This window comes from Crassostrea angulata, chromosome 10 (genome assembly GCF_025612915.1).
Source record: "Crassostrea angulata isolate pt1a10 chromosome 10, ASM2561291v2, whole genome shotgun sequence".
Taxonomy (NCBI): Eukaryota; Metazoa; Mollusca; class Bivalvia; order Ostreida; family Ostreidae; genus Magallana; species Magallana angulata.
Window position 1 is genome coordinate 28,471,910 of NC_069120.1, and position 17,484 is coordinate 28,489,393.

Here is a 17,484-nt window from a genome sequence, read left to right on the forward strand (position 1 = left end):
TTTTGCAAACCTTTTTTGATGTAGAATTAATTTATCTTTGCATTGAATTGCCGCGTCCTCTCTTCTGACTAATTCAAGTACATTAGGTGTCGGTGACATGATTTCTGGTGTTAATGCAAGATAGATGTTGCTTTTCTATTAAGCGATTACATCACACTGCATAGTGACTCCCTCTTTTGCATGGAATTTGTGTGAAAATTAATGGCAAAAACAAAACATTTCACGAAATACATACCACAAAATCCACAGACAAATGAGAAGATTTTGTGATGACATAAGTTTTGCTTCTTTTCTAATTTTTGGGAAAAAAAATAATTCTTACTAAATGAACTTATTGCTGATGAAACCGTTTTCGTTTTTTTTTTCCCAATTTGAAGAACTTTGTATGCTATGGATACGATTAGTTTAGATTGGAAGCAAGTGCTGCTGTGATTATGAATAGAACTGACGTACAGGAGCTTTTTTTTTGGGGGGGGGGGGTGAATGCTAGGACATACGAATATCTTGTATAGTTTAAAAAAAGTGAATTCTTGGATAAATACTATTTACGAAATCATCATGTTAATAAAGCTCCCAGATTTTGGGCGTTTTAAAAAAATAGTTTTGAGCTATTTTAGCTGTACTTGACATTATAAAAAAAAGTAAATGAATAACAATAAAAACTGATCTTCTGTAGTTCTACTATTTCTGTTTTTAATTCTGATCACAAAAAGGGGGAGGGAGGCACTCTCTAAATCCGCCATTGCAAATATAAACCATAGATGCATGCAAGGAATCCTTCTCTGCTGCTATCGGTCAGTCGGTTTATTTTTGATTCATGTATACATGTTGGATTAAGACGTTTCGGATCTCGGGATCATCTGAAGTCAAAATTTCGATCAGTCATAAGATAATTTATTATCATAAAATGACGATGGAAATTTGTAATTAACAACATTATATCAAGACACTTTTAATAGCATTTCAATTTTGTCAGTGTTTTCAATCAAGAGACATTAAGACAGTTTAAAATTTTTGACTTAATTCGAAGTTTGCTTCATGATCCTGGGGCCTGGTCAACATTTACACAATTTATTGAAACTGGCGACGAAGAACTATCATTTTGAAAAATACTAATAAAAAAATGAACCCAGGACTTGTGGGTCTTTTCATTCAGCGACCTTTCTTATGGACCATTCGAGGTAGCTCTATCACGAGACTGTCGAAAGCAGGTTCGGTATGTTAGAAGCTGGGGATCATAAATATCATTGGATGATAGAAATTTATATGGAATGTACACAAGTCATTGGTACTGGTGCATGATATTTGGATACATCGTCCTATAGATTTTTTTTAAAATTTGCTATTCAACAACTAATTTAAAAACGCATTCTGTTTTTTGTTTCTATCATGCCGAATAAAGAAACGAAAACTAACTTTTCTTCAAGGTTAAGCATAACGGGTATTAGCATTGACTAGCACAGGCGACAGACATCAAAAATATTTCTTTTAATGATAACAGTTTTCCCTCTACTATATAGTAATAACAGGGAATAACCTTGTACATGTAAATACTAGTAAGTATCAATTGGTATAAATAGTCTCTCATAACGCATCCTAAAAGTCATCGAATAAAGGCGATTTTCTTCTATGTCTAGATGAGTTTTATCATTCCCGATTTTATTCATCTTGTAAATAGCAATTATTCGACTTATTAAGCAAAATATGAAACCAAAATGTCCATTCTTGAAGGACTTTTTTAATGTATGCAATACCTTTAAACTAAATTAAAGGAAAAAATAACCAAAATGAAACTAATTAGTTTCAAACAAACATCATAAAAAATATAAATCTAATAAACCAAATACTGGAACGGGAAGACAGAACATGAAAAAAAAAAACTTTTTCAGGAGTGACGGAATGTTTTCTTGAAGGTAACTTCAGAATTTGTTGACCTTAATTTTGTTTACATGATAATACTTCTGATTCACCCTCCTCCAAATTGTGGTTTTGACATTCATTGAGAAGCATGTTAACTCAACAAACATACACGTGTATACAAATACTGATTATATACAGTATATGCATGTATCGGTAAAAAAAATACCATGAGATTTACGGAAGAAGTAATCATTTGATATTGTTCAAAACTGTACTTCCTAACCTTCTGAAATATTTGTTAATGAGTTATATTGGTATTCTAATATGAACGGATTTTGACATTAATCTAATGATTTCACAGATTTTAAATCTGCATATGTGGACTAACTGCACAGAACTCTCGTACATGCAAATATATGCATACCCCTTCTGTAAACTCAAATTTAGTGATCGTCATATCCTAAAGTATAAAGTGTATTCATGTCCGGTTCACGCGTTCAATCAAGGATTTTCTATTTGATAGAGAGATTGTTAAGAATGCATCTTGAAGAATGTGATTGTAATAACACGGGTTCTAAGACCACAGAGGTTTGTGTCGACATCATGGCACAGCACAACTGCGAGAAGAAAAAAACCCTCCATTTTAACTACATGTAAGACGTAATGTCATCTTTTGTGAACATATATCTCTCTTTATCTCTCAACATCCAGTCCTTGTTGTATAACCAGTCATTTTTTAGTATATTGTATTTACATATTCAAGTACACATGTTTGTTCTAATTTGAGGTTTGGTATGGCTTTAACTTGAATACATGTATACCGAATATTTGAAAGCTATAAAGCAGTTCATGAACTGATATGCCAATATAACTACCAAGACCTTACTTTGTTTAATCAGACAGCATGACTTCAGTATTAACCAAATATCGAGGTGCGTATCATTATTACAGTTTTCTAGTTTACCAGACACATTTTTTTTTTTTTTGAATTTTTAAATTTTGATTTGAACAAAATTAAATCAATTTGTTTTACTGAATGTTACATATATAGTGAATAAAAGAGTTTTTTTCTTTTTTAACATTGCAAACTAATTACGGTAAAATGACATGGACAGGTTAATTACAGATGAGATCATAGTATCTAAAAATAGCTTTTCAGCCATACTTCTATTTTTAGTCTATGCCGATTCCCCGAAGTCCTTAATTATATAAGATCATCAAACAGGGACGTGCAGTAATGCATATTAAAGACAGGTAGTTAGAAAACGGCTTCACAGAGGTAATTACTTAACGAGCAATATAAAGTTTTATATACCAAGCATATAAACTCTTTCTGGGGCGACTGAATGCTTGAACGATTTAATTCACTGTCTGAGTAATTTTTTTATTTCATTGAATCACACTTTTTTTTCCTGCGCAATATGATTTACGACCATCACATGTCTTCAATGCGGTTTTTGGAGAACACTTTAAATGTTAGATTATTTATTTAAAGTATACAAATGAGATTCGAAATCATTAACTTCAAAGTTTGGCCTCTGGAAATTAATGAGATTCAGAATCAACAGTTCAAAGAATGGATTTTAAATAATTTTGGATTGACATTTCTATAATTTATACGATATAGATATCTTTTCTTTTTTTCAATTAGCGCCGATCCTAGAAAGTGACGTGAAAGAGTGAGTGACAATCAAAACAGATTTACAATGTCAAGGACGTTTAACTCATAACTTACGTAGTGATGTAATTTTCCTATACAGTATTTTAATTTACTGACTTAATAACGGTGTACGTGGAATAAATATATATTTTATAAAATCATAGTTTACATATATTATCATCACTTTTATTACGACTGAATATTCTATCGTAGTTGGTTGCGATTTCTCTACCTACATGTACAGGTAGAACAATTTTAACAAGACCTTGGACTTTCGGCGTTGGTTTCAAGTGAAATACATACAGATGGTGTAGTCTTTGCTCAAAAGCTAGCCAAATCTTGTTGATTTCAAAAAGCCATGGCTGTATAGTGGCCAACAATGAAATAAACAGGCCTACGTCACATCAGTTGCTGTTTGGCAAAACTCAACTACCCAAAGGCCAAGCTCCTGATACATTGTAACTTTTGAATTTACTGGGTGGCAATAAAATTGACAAAATGACAAATCTACAACGTATCAGAATTTACAGACATATCCCTCCATAAGAATTTACGATTTTCTCAATTATCACAAGATACAATCATACTTAGCTGTAGTGGAAATTTGACCCCCCCCCCCCCCCTTACAGTCACCAGCCCACAACTCATTTTTGGAAAATGAAGATATTTCGCACTTTGACAAATGCAGTGTTGATTTTGTTTTGAACTAACCGCGAATATACATATTTTAACCACAAGTTTGCCACAATATAAATAAACTTGCTTGATGGTTCCGAATGGAATGACCCTTTTTCGATTCAGTACGAGTAATATTAAGTATAAAGTGAAGTGATGAACAGTGTACGACTGCTTTGGGTGCGGATACAGGTCTGAAGGAGGGGTATTTGACTAGTTTCTGAATATTGAGGATAGTTGATCGTAGCCATTTAATTAATTATATCTTTATACATGTATGTTTGGACAAGCAAGAGCTTGCCGAATTTTTCAGTGTTTATTGTATTTATTAAATCTTTTACCGAATAGAATGCGATTAATTTTATTTGGGCAAGATGTCAATTGTTATTAAGTAAATCAATGACCCTCTATACACTTATGAAAAAAACGTTTAAGGACATTAAGGAAATTCTTAGGCATAAGTTACAGTAAAGTTTCATTTGTTTTTAAAAAAAAGATTTTTTTCCCCCCAAAACAGACAAAGATGTTCTGGTAAATAAAAATCGTTTTTGTTGACCACTTCATGGTGAAAATACATTAAATATTATTTTCTCTTGGTTTTATATACATGTATTGTTTAGAATTCACGAATCAGATACAAAATGTCATAAGTTGTCAAATACAGTTAATTTATTATTTTTACATCAAAGTTTGGCTCCAATTACCCTAATATTAGTGTGCAATTTAGAGAAAGTCCGAAGAGAGGTTGAAGATGATCGTACGTGTATTATACTAATTGTCTACCAAGCAGCATCATAAAATTTAAACGTGGAACAGCGTCTAATACGAGTAGAGTCGCCGATATAACAGAAAACTACATGTACTGTGGTTTAATCAATATTCGTTGAATACCAATTTTCGTGGATTTCGTTGTTAAGTTGATCCACGAAATTTAATGTTCATTGAAGTGTAATTTCTATTAACATTTTTTATTGATCGGGTCATTGGCCACGAATTTACGTATCCTTGAAACTGTGATTTTCACTTTATCCACGAAAACTGATATCCTTGAATATTAATGAAACCACAGTACATGATTGCGCAAAACTAACAAAAATGGCTCCATACCTAAGAGACAGTTAGCTGTGCCTCTTTCTCTCTTTGCAAACGTAACGCTTGTGAATTCAGCATTGTTTAAATGTTCTAATTAGGTCAAGATTAGAATAACAGTTTAAAATGTTGTATTAAAAGTACAAAAAGTCTCAATGGTTTTTGTGTCCTTCATAAGACTTGTCCCCACGTTTGTAATTTATAACCATGTGCACTACTCAATAATATAACCGCTGAATTTGAAACGAATTAATGAAAACCATACGAAAACAATTTCTTGACCTCTGTCGGAAATCGACGGAATCTACAAAATCTTGGTACCGATCTCTCAGCACTGCATCCTTCTCCCCAGGTTGTAATGATTTCAGTGTTTGTAAGATTAAGTGTTTAATTATTACGATAACCTAATTACTTCGTGTTCGTTGCTTCTTGGGAGTCTTCATTCCCAATTTGACGATCCGTAATTTACCGTCAGTCGCACGAGAAGTCGTTATCACGTGCCAGGGACCACATGGAGGACTCATCTTTGGATACACTGCCTGTCAGGCAGCGAATTCATTTCTGCAGTACTGGGGCAATTACTGATGTTTCCGATGATTAAGAGTTGAAGCTTGACTGATCGGGGTCTGTGTGAAACCTGACCAATATCTTACCTCTCTGCTCTCACAGGTATTAGAATGTCAGTCTACAGTTTTTTCACAATATTTTGATAAATTTTTAAGAATCTAGAAATCCTTCGGTTTTGTTTGAAGTTTGTTTACTCTCTCTCTCTCTCTCTCTCTCTCTCTCTCATAATTTAGTATATTATGATTTATGATTTGGCTCTTTGTTTTGAAATATACCCGGTAACTATATATATATATTACAATTTAGTAGGTAAAGAATTTAAAGAATTTCGAACCAGCGAGTATTTTTTCCAATTTCTCAGAAAAGGGTTGATTGATCAGCATTGCACATCCGATTCAGTCAAAAAATAAAAATGAGGGATTTTAATCTATTATTGTAAAGAAGAGTTACTGTTTTTATATACTGAATTACTATACATTCCAACAAGCTAAGACACAACCTAGATTCGCATTGACAACCTCAAGGACGCTTTCTACGGTTGACAATGAAGTTGTGTCACAACTCACAAAGTAAGATATATATAAAAATCTTGTTGCCAAAATAACCCACTTTCCTCGCTTTCATCTAAAAATGTCGACACAATGTCTATTTTTCTTCCCATGTTCCAATTTGGTTGCGAAACCAAAGAGGGAATTTGAAAAATGACTTGCTTGAAGTATTTCAATTTATGAGATTTATAGCGGAAATTCATATGTACCCTCATCCTTCGTGATCGTCCATTATTCACTATCTGCTGCAAAAGACTACTTGAAGATAAACTAGGAAAACAATTGTTTTAAACTTCACTGGTTCAAAAGCGTTATCGCTACTGTGCAGGCATTTATTTAAGTGCATTGCATATTTTCGTTAGGGTAAAAAAAAATTGAAATGACACTTTTCGTTAAAAATTTAATGCGGCGATATGTTAATTGTGAGCTTTGTATTGTTAAACATGATGGAGTTCGCAACAGTTTGAATAGAAATTGGATAATTAGCTGAAACGAATAAAGGAAATCTGATTTCTTTAAAATGGTGTTTATATAACACGTATGTGTAATGGTGTATATAAATAGAACATTTGATCATAACAACAGAAATAAGTTCTTACGTAAGCAGTGGCTGTACTAAACAAAAAAAGGCAGTGGTCACGTGCTGGTTATTAATCAACCACATGACAGCTAATTTGCATAATTTGAAATTAAATGCGACCCTATGTCCTTCAAGAGAATAAGCAATAGGGCAGATTGAAATCTATTTATCTTCGAAAGACGCTTTTTTCTATATATCTCTCCCTCTGCAACGAAACAAAGTTACGAGTTAATGATTATTCATAATTAATTGTTTTAATAAATTGTGCCTCATTAGTTTGATATATAGGTCTCCATGCCACCTCTCCCCGAGTGGCTGTCAAGAGGCGCCGATCAAATTTAACTTTCTGAATAATTAGGACTGATGTATGAAAATCCATTAGGATATTACGAAATGATCCGGACATATAACAGTGAAACCGAGAGAAAAAAACACATTGGCCTAAAGGGAAGAAAAAATTATTTTAGAAAAAAAAACAACTTAAGAAGCTATAACACGTACAACTAATTATGGATCCTAGGGCATGTGAGACAAAAATCGCACGGGACAAAAAAAAAGTAAAACTACAAAATGAAAACAAATTTCAAATCAAATTTCAATATTATATACAATTTCAGAGGAAAAGTTTACACGATCATACACACCGCTCGATAAATTAGGTTTGGAACAAGGCCACGCCTAAAGATCGGCAAACATTATATTTTTATTAAATAAATACGAGAGACTTGAAAAAACGTCAGCTAACAAGGAACAATGCATCAAGTTGTGCATCGAGAGAGGGTTGTGTCTGAGTTTCATTTGATATCTGATGGCACGAACATGCTTTTTAGTCACGCCGAGTTCTCGCCACATGAGAATATGACGTCATGAAATGCGCTGAAGTCTTTACAAATACAGATGGAAAATCTCCGAAATCTTATTAGCACCAGAAAGGATGAATAAAGGTGATTGATGAAGCGTGAATCGAACTTGACTTTTTTTTCCAGAAAATAAAGTGCAAGAATATAAATTGTGGAATGAGCTCGAGAAAAAAACACCAATCTTGTTTTGCATTTAGTACAGACGTAGTAAAGACGTGTATTTCATTGCATCATGCATGTACAATGGGATTGAAAGACAAGAACTGACAAGATAAATGCTTGTAAATCTCAGTTTATTCTGATAAATTTCATTAATTACGTTCTTTTTTTATATAAATTCTTATCAATTATATCAACAAAAACTGCACAATATTAAAACTTTTCATAATCCTTTATTATGATAAATCACTTTTCGTGGTTAACACCTTTCTTCGGATTATTTTCGCCCCGGCCTTTAGCAAAAGCATGTGTGCATTCCGTGTTGATTTTCAAGATTGGGTATCTATGAATAAAAAGCATACGTTTATAGAGACTCTAGTCTGAATACGATATTTAACACACATTATTGAAACTTGTACTGAAACAGGGCAGATAAAACTACATGGTAACTTAAAATGAAAATAATCAATGAAAATTAATATATGAAATGTTTCACCCCCCTCCCCCCTAAGAAGTTGTTCAGAGCAACATCAGGGTTTTCAATACACTTTTATTTTTTTTCTGTTCACTGAAACAAATTTTATGAATGAATTTTGCACGTACTATTTGTAAATCAAGTTTGAACATAAACGTTAACATTCATGGATTCTTCGAATGATTTATTGAATCGTCAACATCTCAAATGATGATATCGTCAGAGAACTTCTCACTAACTGGACCCAGCCCAATTGAAAGGTATCAAACTTCAGATGTCAAAAAGGTACATGTATATCGTATTTACCTTACATCTATATTCATAACCTTTTCCAAATGTGTCACATTTCTTATGAATTTTGTGTTTTGTTCAAATGTTCCAATAAATAATTTACCATGTGACGTTTCATGAATTTTATCATCAGACACTTTGTTAATTGATACGAGCCTCTTGGCACCAACGATCCAAAATCATTGTTTTGTTTACAGTCTATTTGCAAAATCGTGCCTGCCACGGGTCGCAATATGATTTTTTCTCTAGTCCTATATCGGCTACTTCGTTGCGACATATTACCGTGATGTTAACGAGAGTAATTTGAATACTCGCATACTAAAGAGAGGCTAGAGTGGATAATTATCCGTTTGTGGTTATTGCATTGGCTTTGAAAACGACACCAGTTGACAGGGACAGCACTTTCGGAACTGATTTGCGGTTCGTCATCACTTCCACTGAATTCTTTGATCGAATTAGGAGTCCGAATTTACGGCGCTCACATCCTTGCTACATGCTCTATGTGTTGAAGTTTACTTTTTTGGAACATTCAAATGGGATATTTACAATAGGAAATATATTTCCCGCAATTGTCTAATTAAAATTTCGATTTTTAAAATCATCATCATCATCATCATCTTCATCATCATCATTACTACTTCCATTACTACTTCCATCACCACCATCATCATAAATAGTTATGACCGTTTTAATTTTTTTTTTAAAATAATCCAGATTATTTAATTGGAAAAAAAGATTTTGAAATAAATATAGATCTAGATGTGGCCACAAACGGAATACTATTAAAATTATGTTATATATCTTTTAAGAAGCTATTTGACCCAAACAGCAACTGGTTCAGGGAATTATATCATTACTCAGTTGATTCAAAATTCTGGAACACTCCATATGTGTGGTCTATTTATCTCAGCGTCATGTCGTTATCTCTAGAAAATGTTTTCACGTTTCTCAATTAAAAAAGAAATATGTATATACACGTTACTGATGAAATGTTACATAATTTCTGAGAAAAAAAAACACTTAAAAATTTCGCAAACGCTGCTAGACTGAAATTTACCTTTAAAATATAGTCTTTTCAATTTACTTAGTTTAATGTGACATGTACATAGTGACTGTCTCTTTGCAATGGGAATGTTGTTTATCTCCTATTTAGTCCTCTAATCCACTTGTCTAGCTAGATATTTCAACCACCAACCGAAAACGTGCAAATATGATAAGTATATCGTTATAAATAGATACTATATACTAGTATTAATTTATGATTCGTGAAATATTTGGGACAATACAATAAAATATTTGCAACGATTGTCGACGTGACCACAAGAGGGAAAACAATACCAGAAATGAGAGAGAGAGAGAGAGAGAGAGAGAGAGAGAGAGAGAGAGAGATTCTTAGACTAAATAATAACAATAATGTCAAAGGTTGTGTAGTGCTTTGATAACAATTTTAAAATCATAAGAATCTTTAGCCTTCATATTGTGAAGAAGCTTGCGGAGAAGAAGGAAGAGGGGTCGCGATGGGTCGCCTGCTTAATAATCTATATTAGTCAGATTTAAGTATTCTCTTCAATATACATTTACAATTACTTGAAATGCCATTAAACAATACACGAAACCCGGCTATGGTGATAAGGACTCTTACCCAAGTACAAATAGCCCGCCCATTGTAACAATTAGGCCTCCAAACATCAAAGTGCTTTCTTCTCTAGCTGAGAAATCCGTTCCGGTAAATTGAAAACAATTTTTTGAAATGTCCATTGCACTTTTCAATTCAATATTGAGGCTTCCTCAGCATAGTTTTTGAAACGTTTTTTCAGTGCAGGCTTTTTACTCGTCTTTAAAGAAAACTTAAAAAGTATAATTTACTTATTTCATCGTTTTTAGTTTTTTGAATTTCTAATACTAGTAAGCATTGCCAAACGAAGCGAAACTTTAACATGTATAATGTATTTTGCAATTCTTAGACTGGATTTGCATTTATGGAAGTTGTACATAAAATGTCTGGAATCTTGTCTATAATGGAAGATATCCGGAAAACAACGGAAAATATTTTTTTGAATTGCATTTATCATAATACAAAGATAAAGCAAGCCGGGCAAGATAGACTTCCTTCCGTTTCTCATATACTTCGGACAAAAAATCCAATGGAAAACATTTATCACAATGTAAACAAAACCTTTAAGTCGTAATATGTACGTCATAGTTATAACACTTTAATTAGAGACGATTACAAAACAATAAACAAAAAACAAAAACACAAAAGATAACAAAAATCAACAAAGAACAAAAAGCAAAAAAATAAATAAATAAATAAATAAATAAACCCTACAGAATGGTAACTGTAAACTAGAAAATTCTAGTACATGTCCATGCAATTTCATGGTCGAGGTGTGCATAGTTTCTTTTCCGATATATTTCATTTTCGGAAAGGACAGTAGGAATAAACCATTACGCCACTGAACAAACATGTATATACATGTACATGAAGAACCACCGCATTCCAAACATTGAAACACCATGGAGCAAACATAAGAACCCCAATGGAACAAAATTCGAATAGCAACTGGACGAAATTGTTATCTTATTCGTTTAATTTTTAACCAACTGATGAACAAACATGGAAACTCAATTGCATGAAGTTAGAACTACTATGAACAAAGTATGTACTTAATGTTTACATCATTGAGCAACCATTGAACAAAATTTGAACCATATTATACACAACACTGAACTGTCACCGAAGAGCATCGAACAAGCACTGGACAACCTCTTAACAAGCATTAAACCACAACTGGTCAAACTGAAGAAAATTGAAAGCAACCATGAGTATAAATTCTTATCAAAAGTACATGGTATACACTGACTTTTAGTCCAAAGTGTTCACATAATATTTAATCTCAGTTTGCACAAAGACATGCAAAAAATATATATTAAAAAAATGAATTTGACTGTAATTCATTTGGTTGTTTAAAATTGTAGGTGATGCGATCTTTGAAATGGTAACAAAAACCAAAGGCAATTCGAAATATTTTCTGTATCTATAGACTTTATTCTGGTAGAGATCTTTCAGATATTTCGCTATTCTGCCTGTGTACACGTACATACATGTATACCGAATTAAACATAAACAATGTATATAATTATATATTCTGCTAATAAACAGTTATATAACTTCTTTCTTGGAAATGTTTTTTTTTTGCGTACAGCTATATAGTGTATGAAGCATGGGGATATGAACGTTGATGTTAACGTTACCATCTCTATTTTGCAAAAGGACTCTCGTTGATATTTTTTTTTGCATAAAAATTCGATGACTGCTTTGTAAGTAGCGTTTTGTTTTAATGACGATACAACATACAAGTGGAGGTTATATAGAGAGGATATACAGAGAGGGAAAGAGAGAGAAAGGGGGAAATATGGGATGAATGGAGAGATGGAAGGAGTGAGATTTCAAACGTGTTTTCTTCAAAGGTCCTGCTCGGCACAAGTAGCCGACAGTCAACTCATCGGGATGAGCGTTATCTCTCAAGACTAGACCGAGCTTCCTCCAATGACAGCGGAAGTTTTCATCGTCTGCTTAACAAAGCCCTCCTTCGGAGAAAATTTCCGTTTGGAAGGCTATACACTTCTTTCCAATCAGGAAGATAACGAGAAGGGTCTGTGTGCAAAAATATTATCTAGCTCTTGTGCAAAAAAAAGAGACACCATGCAATAAAAGGACTTGTTTGTGCTTGATTAGATATTTGATTGGGTGGGTACTCCGTCCAATCGCTTCCAGCTTCTGATGTTGAGATTCACAATAAGGCTCTGTATTCCTGTAGGATAACTTTGCGCCCAATATAGACTTTTCTTTCCGAGGATCTTGGTCCTGCCGCTGAGGGAATGAACACAATCTTTGTTTAGCGTTAACAGATCAAAAGAATTCGCTACATATGTTCACAAAATAACCGCAATATCCGTATTTCTTATAAACTCGCCTTAAAGTGATCACAGTAAAAAAAACAACTTTTTTAAAATATCCGTTTTCACAGAAATTGCAATCTTCGAGTTTTTATGTTAAAAAGCTCTTCAACTTTTGTTCTCAGAAACATTCTAAAGTATGATTTTCATTGCAAATAACCTTCCTAATGTGTTATCATTAAAAAATACCATGAGACAAGTATCCATTTCCCCAAGGTGCCATATTTTTTTCCCAAAGATCCGTCTCCCGAATGTTCCAAACTGATTCTTTGATATATATTCCATCAAATATATATGTACTGGTATATTGGTTTGGGAGGTTGGGTTTGTTTGTTTGTTTGTTTTGTTTTGTTTTGTTTTGTGTGTGTGTGTGTGTTTTAAAGCTAATCACGAATCTCTCATATCCAGTAACAAATATGTTAACTGTTTTTCCAACAACAAAAATGATTTAAGAATTGCACGAGTTTCCATACTAGTTATAGAATAAAATTAAAGAATGCAAGAAAAAAATTAGTTAAAAATGAAATTTAACAAAAAAAACCACAGAGACATTTTCAATTAAATAAAAAAAATACTTGTATATGTATCAAATATAATGGAATATGACTTCTTGCACAGACACAATTAACAGTGGTTGACTGTGTTTTAATTTCAGCAGTACAAAAAAGTCGTTTCTAAAACGAGATAAGGTCGTATATACAATAAATAAAATCGCTCATTATTTATGAAAAACCTATTACAGTACACATTAGTGTGTATTAGAATGATACTTAAGACACGCTAAAAGTGCTAAAAAATTAATTCATGCATTCTGTATGTAAAAAAATGAAAATATTGTGTAACAAAAAATGTAATTGTTTAAGATATCAGGAACCTTATATAAACTTTATAAAATATATATTTACTGCGTGTAAGTCCCAGACCGTGCTTATAATTGGCTTCATCCTAAATTTATTTGCCATTTTACATAAGGAATCCATGCACGTGTCATATATACAAACCAGGGTTTCCTCCATCCAGCGAACAAAATAATTCGTGTAATGAAAATAAATTCATAGCATCTCATTAAACTAAAACGAAATTCGATGTAACTTTCAGTTCTAAACAAAGCAGGCGATAAAGAAACGAGATTTTTCTAGAAACTTACACTATTTTTGACATCTCCTACATCATGTATTACAGGTTGGGTCGTGGAATACCGTATACATTTGTGCAAATGACATGCATAATCGATAAATTTGTAATTGATAGTGATTTCTGTCACCGACGATATTCTTTTTTATTATTTCCTCTTTATCTTTATCAATCATAAAATGATATACTTATTACAACATATCTCTATTGTTCACTGATTTATGCTATCTTAATCCAAAATATGCAAAATATGACATACTTTAAAATAGCAAATTTTGCTAAAAACGACATATATTCAGTTTCGTTTGAGAAATGCATTGATGCATATATACATCCATTGTTTGAAGGTCACAACAGCTGTTCTGTATATTGAAAAGCTTTCTTCATCATGTTGGGAAACCATTATAGTACTCTTTGCTCACCCTCCCCCCCCCCCAAATCTCCTCCCTTTTATAAAAAAAAATGTCCATATTAAAAGTATCTCAATGTGCAGAAATTTTTACATTACATTACATTAGCTTGTACAATAAAATACACATAATTGAGTATTGCAAAGAATTTACATGTAGTTTTAACGATGGAATTCATTTACACCAGCTATTCTAAGAAGAAATTACCTCAATAACAAAGATTATATGCATGAACTTTATGTACTGTAATGCTTATGATGATGGATTTTATTTTTTAACAATTTAGTTAGAATTTATTACCAAAGAACACACTTATAAAACCATGCTTTATAAAACCATGTCTTATAAAACCATGTTTTATAATTGTTTCACATTCGTTCTAAAAACTTGAACTAATTATAAGTCAAATACTTGAAGTTATTTTGGCTGTTTGCACTTGTTATAAAACATTCACTAAATGACCTCCTCGGTTTACATTTTCAAACTATTTTCCACTTTGAAACATCCCCTCTAGCTTGCACATCTAAAAATAAAAAAGTCTGCGGATATTTTGTTTTTGCAGCTGAATAGTACCCGGATGATAACGTTGAAAAATTGTACGAGGTGTCCCTAATACTTACTTCAAAATGGAAAAAAAATAATCCTCATTATAAATCTCTGCAAGGACTTTGTTTTCGTTTCTTTTAATCTCTTTGGCTAAAAAATGATATGGCAAAGAAGAAATCTTGGGATTTTTACCTCTTCTTTGACACTCACGGGTCTATGTATTTTTTTGGTTAGAATTTGTCAAATAGTCACGGAAACAGTAAACTTGGACGGACTTTAGAAATTAAGAAAGAAAGAAAGAAAAGTTCCAATTGGAGTATATTATTTCATTCAATACACGAATATGTTATACAATACGATATTTTTTGCTTATTATTAAAATTGCTTGATCCAAATGATATCAAAAATAGATTTTAAAAAATTATTCGTCATAATCAGACGTAAATATGCACTGACCGAGACATTATAGAGCGAACTGTAGGACAGTTGCTGATACATGTATGTGTATTACTGGTATATGTAACAAATTATGTTGACAATGTGTCTTTCAATCAATCAATGAATCAATAAATTTATCAATCGATTTATCTGATCTGCTATTCCATTAGATATCAATGCTGCTGTTTTAATTTTGATCGCATTGAAACTTTTGAACTATGTAATTTCTGATTTTCTTTTTTGATTACATGTTAATATAAACCTTTTAAAATTTGCAATTGAAGAAATCCCTACAAACATCCGGTTTTTTGGGGTTTTTTTGGTTTTTTTTTTTTGGTTCTGTTTTTTTCTGTATTTTTTTTTTTGGTATATTTTTGTTTGGTGGTTATTTTTGGTCATCTCTGTAGAAATTGGGCAAGATTAAGCATTGTAATTCCATCGATCGATTAATTTAACATCAACTTCAACGTGATTTTATTTTTCACACTCGACGAGACTTTTCCATTAAAATAGGTGGGTTGTTTTAAGAGAGAGAGAGGGAGAAAAAAGTGACAGAAACTACCGCGCGGCTCTTTGCGGTCGCGACAAGATTTCGTGATCTAAGAAATGCCGACTTTAATAAGTGTATGCTTCCACACTGGATGTTAGCTAATAAAAAAATAACTTATTTTCTTCATTTCAGAATCATGAATTGTAGATTTGAAAGATACCGATTTTGATAAATTTTAGTGCATTACATTCGATTTTGCTAAGACCATTAAAAATTTGCACGGTGTATAAATATACAGGCAGCTTTTTTTTTTTAGTTGTATGTAACCATTATATCAGATATCGTTGTGCAGGTGACTTTACTTCTGCTGCACGTTTAAAACTCGCGAAAGAAATTTACATTTCCTGTTCTTCTGTATGTTTCCTATATAAAATTCCATGCAATTCGCAAGTCCCATTTCCTTCATATCAGAGAGCAGAGATGCGCTTTGCTACGTACGTCATGTTTGTGCTGAATTTATTTTCTTTTTGTTAAGTAGTATTATGGAATTTATTGTCGTCTGAAAAGTTTTTGATTTTTATTTCTTCTTCAACTGACGTGTCAACTATTTCTCTCGTGATATAATAAAATGGCACATACTTCTTTGTCACTAGCGGGGTTCACTCATGAAATGTTTAAGAAATCCAGAATTCCAAACATGCACCCAAAACACTCAAAATCGGTCTCCACATCTTTTTTATTAGAACTCTCCTTACGAATAAAAAAAATCCACCAAGAGATATGATTTCTACATTCTAATCAAAACTCCCCCCCCCCCCCCCCGCGGTATATTTAAAGGGGAAAGAACAATAAAATCTGGGTCCACAAATAATTTTCTCCTGCATCTAGAAATATGTTTCTACAGTATCCAGAATTTCTGAGACGCTTTTTCTGTATTATTTCATTAGCACATATGTACCTCCCATTTCATTGCACAAAGATCTTCGTCAACCAGCATCTAATCCCTATATTGGAAACGGTGAACCTGTTGGAATCTACAAGAGAAAAATAAATATTAGGAACAAAAGAAACTTCCAAAATTTCAAAAATATTTGCCCATTCAAAGTCTCTAGATTTTTCTTCATTATTAGATATAAAAGATCATAAAAATAATTTATATATATACCCATTTTAATAAATCAGCATATTTCGATCAGAAATTACATATATGTGTTTTAATCCACTTTCTCTCTTTTCAAACATGTCCTTTCGTCGAATAATGAAAAAATCGTAGGGATAGCCAAGAAAAACTCCAGCATTTATATATGACCAATACAAAAGAAGAATTGAAAATAAAATATAGTGTATCTTTCTTTGGGACGATCAAATGGATTCTTTGTATATTATTTTGTTGATCATGAAAGCGTCACTGTTTTTAATTGCATACTGATTTTTTGTTGCTGTTGTTGTTAAGAAATAAATCATTATATGTGAAATATTAAATAATTATTGTGAATATAAGTTGCTGCCACAAATTATTGATCATTGATGCAGATTATTTATATCATTGCTTTTCCTGAAATGCATCAAAGGAGTTTGTCAGAGGCGAAGAAAGACAACTCGTCCAATCGGATGGGCGTGGGAGATGTCGGCTAATTACTAGCGTAAGTCATTTTCATTTTCTTTCAATATTGGATGAAAGCTGTCAGCTGATGTTTTTTTTTTTTTATTTTGGATGAAAGCTGTCACCGTTCGTTGTGACA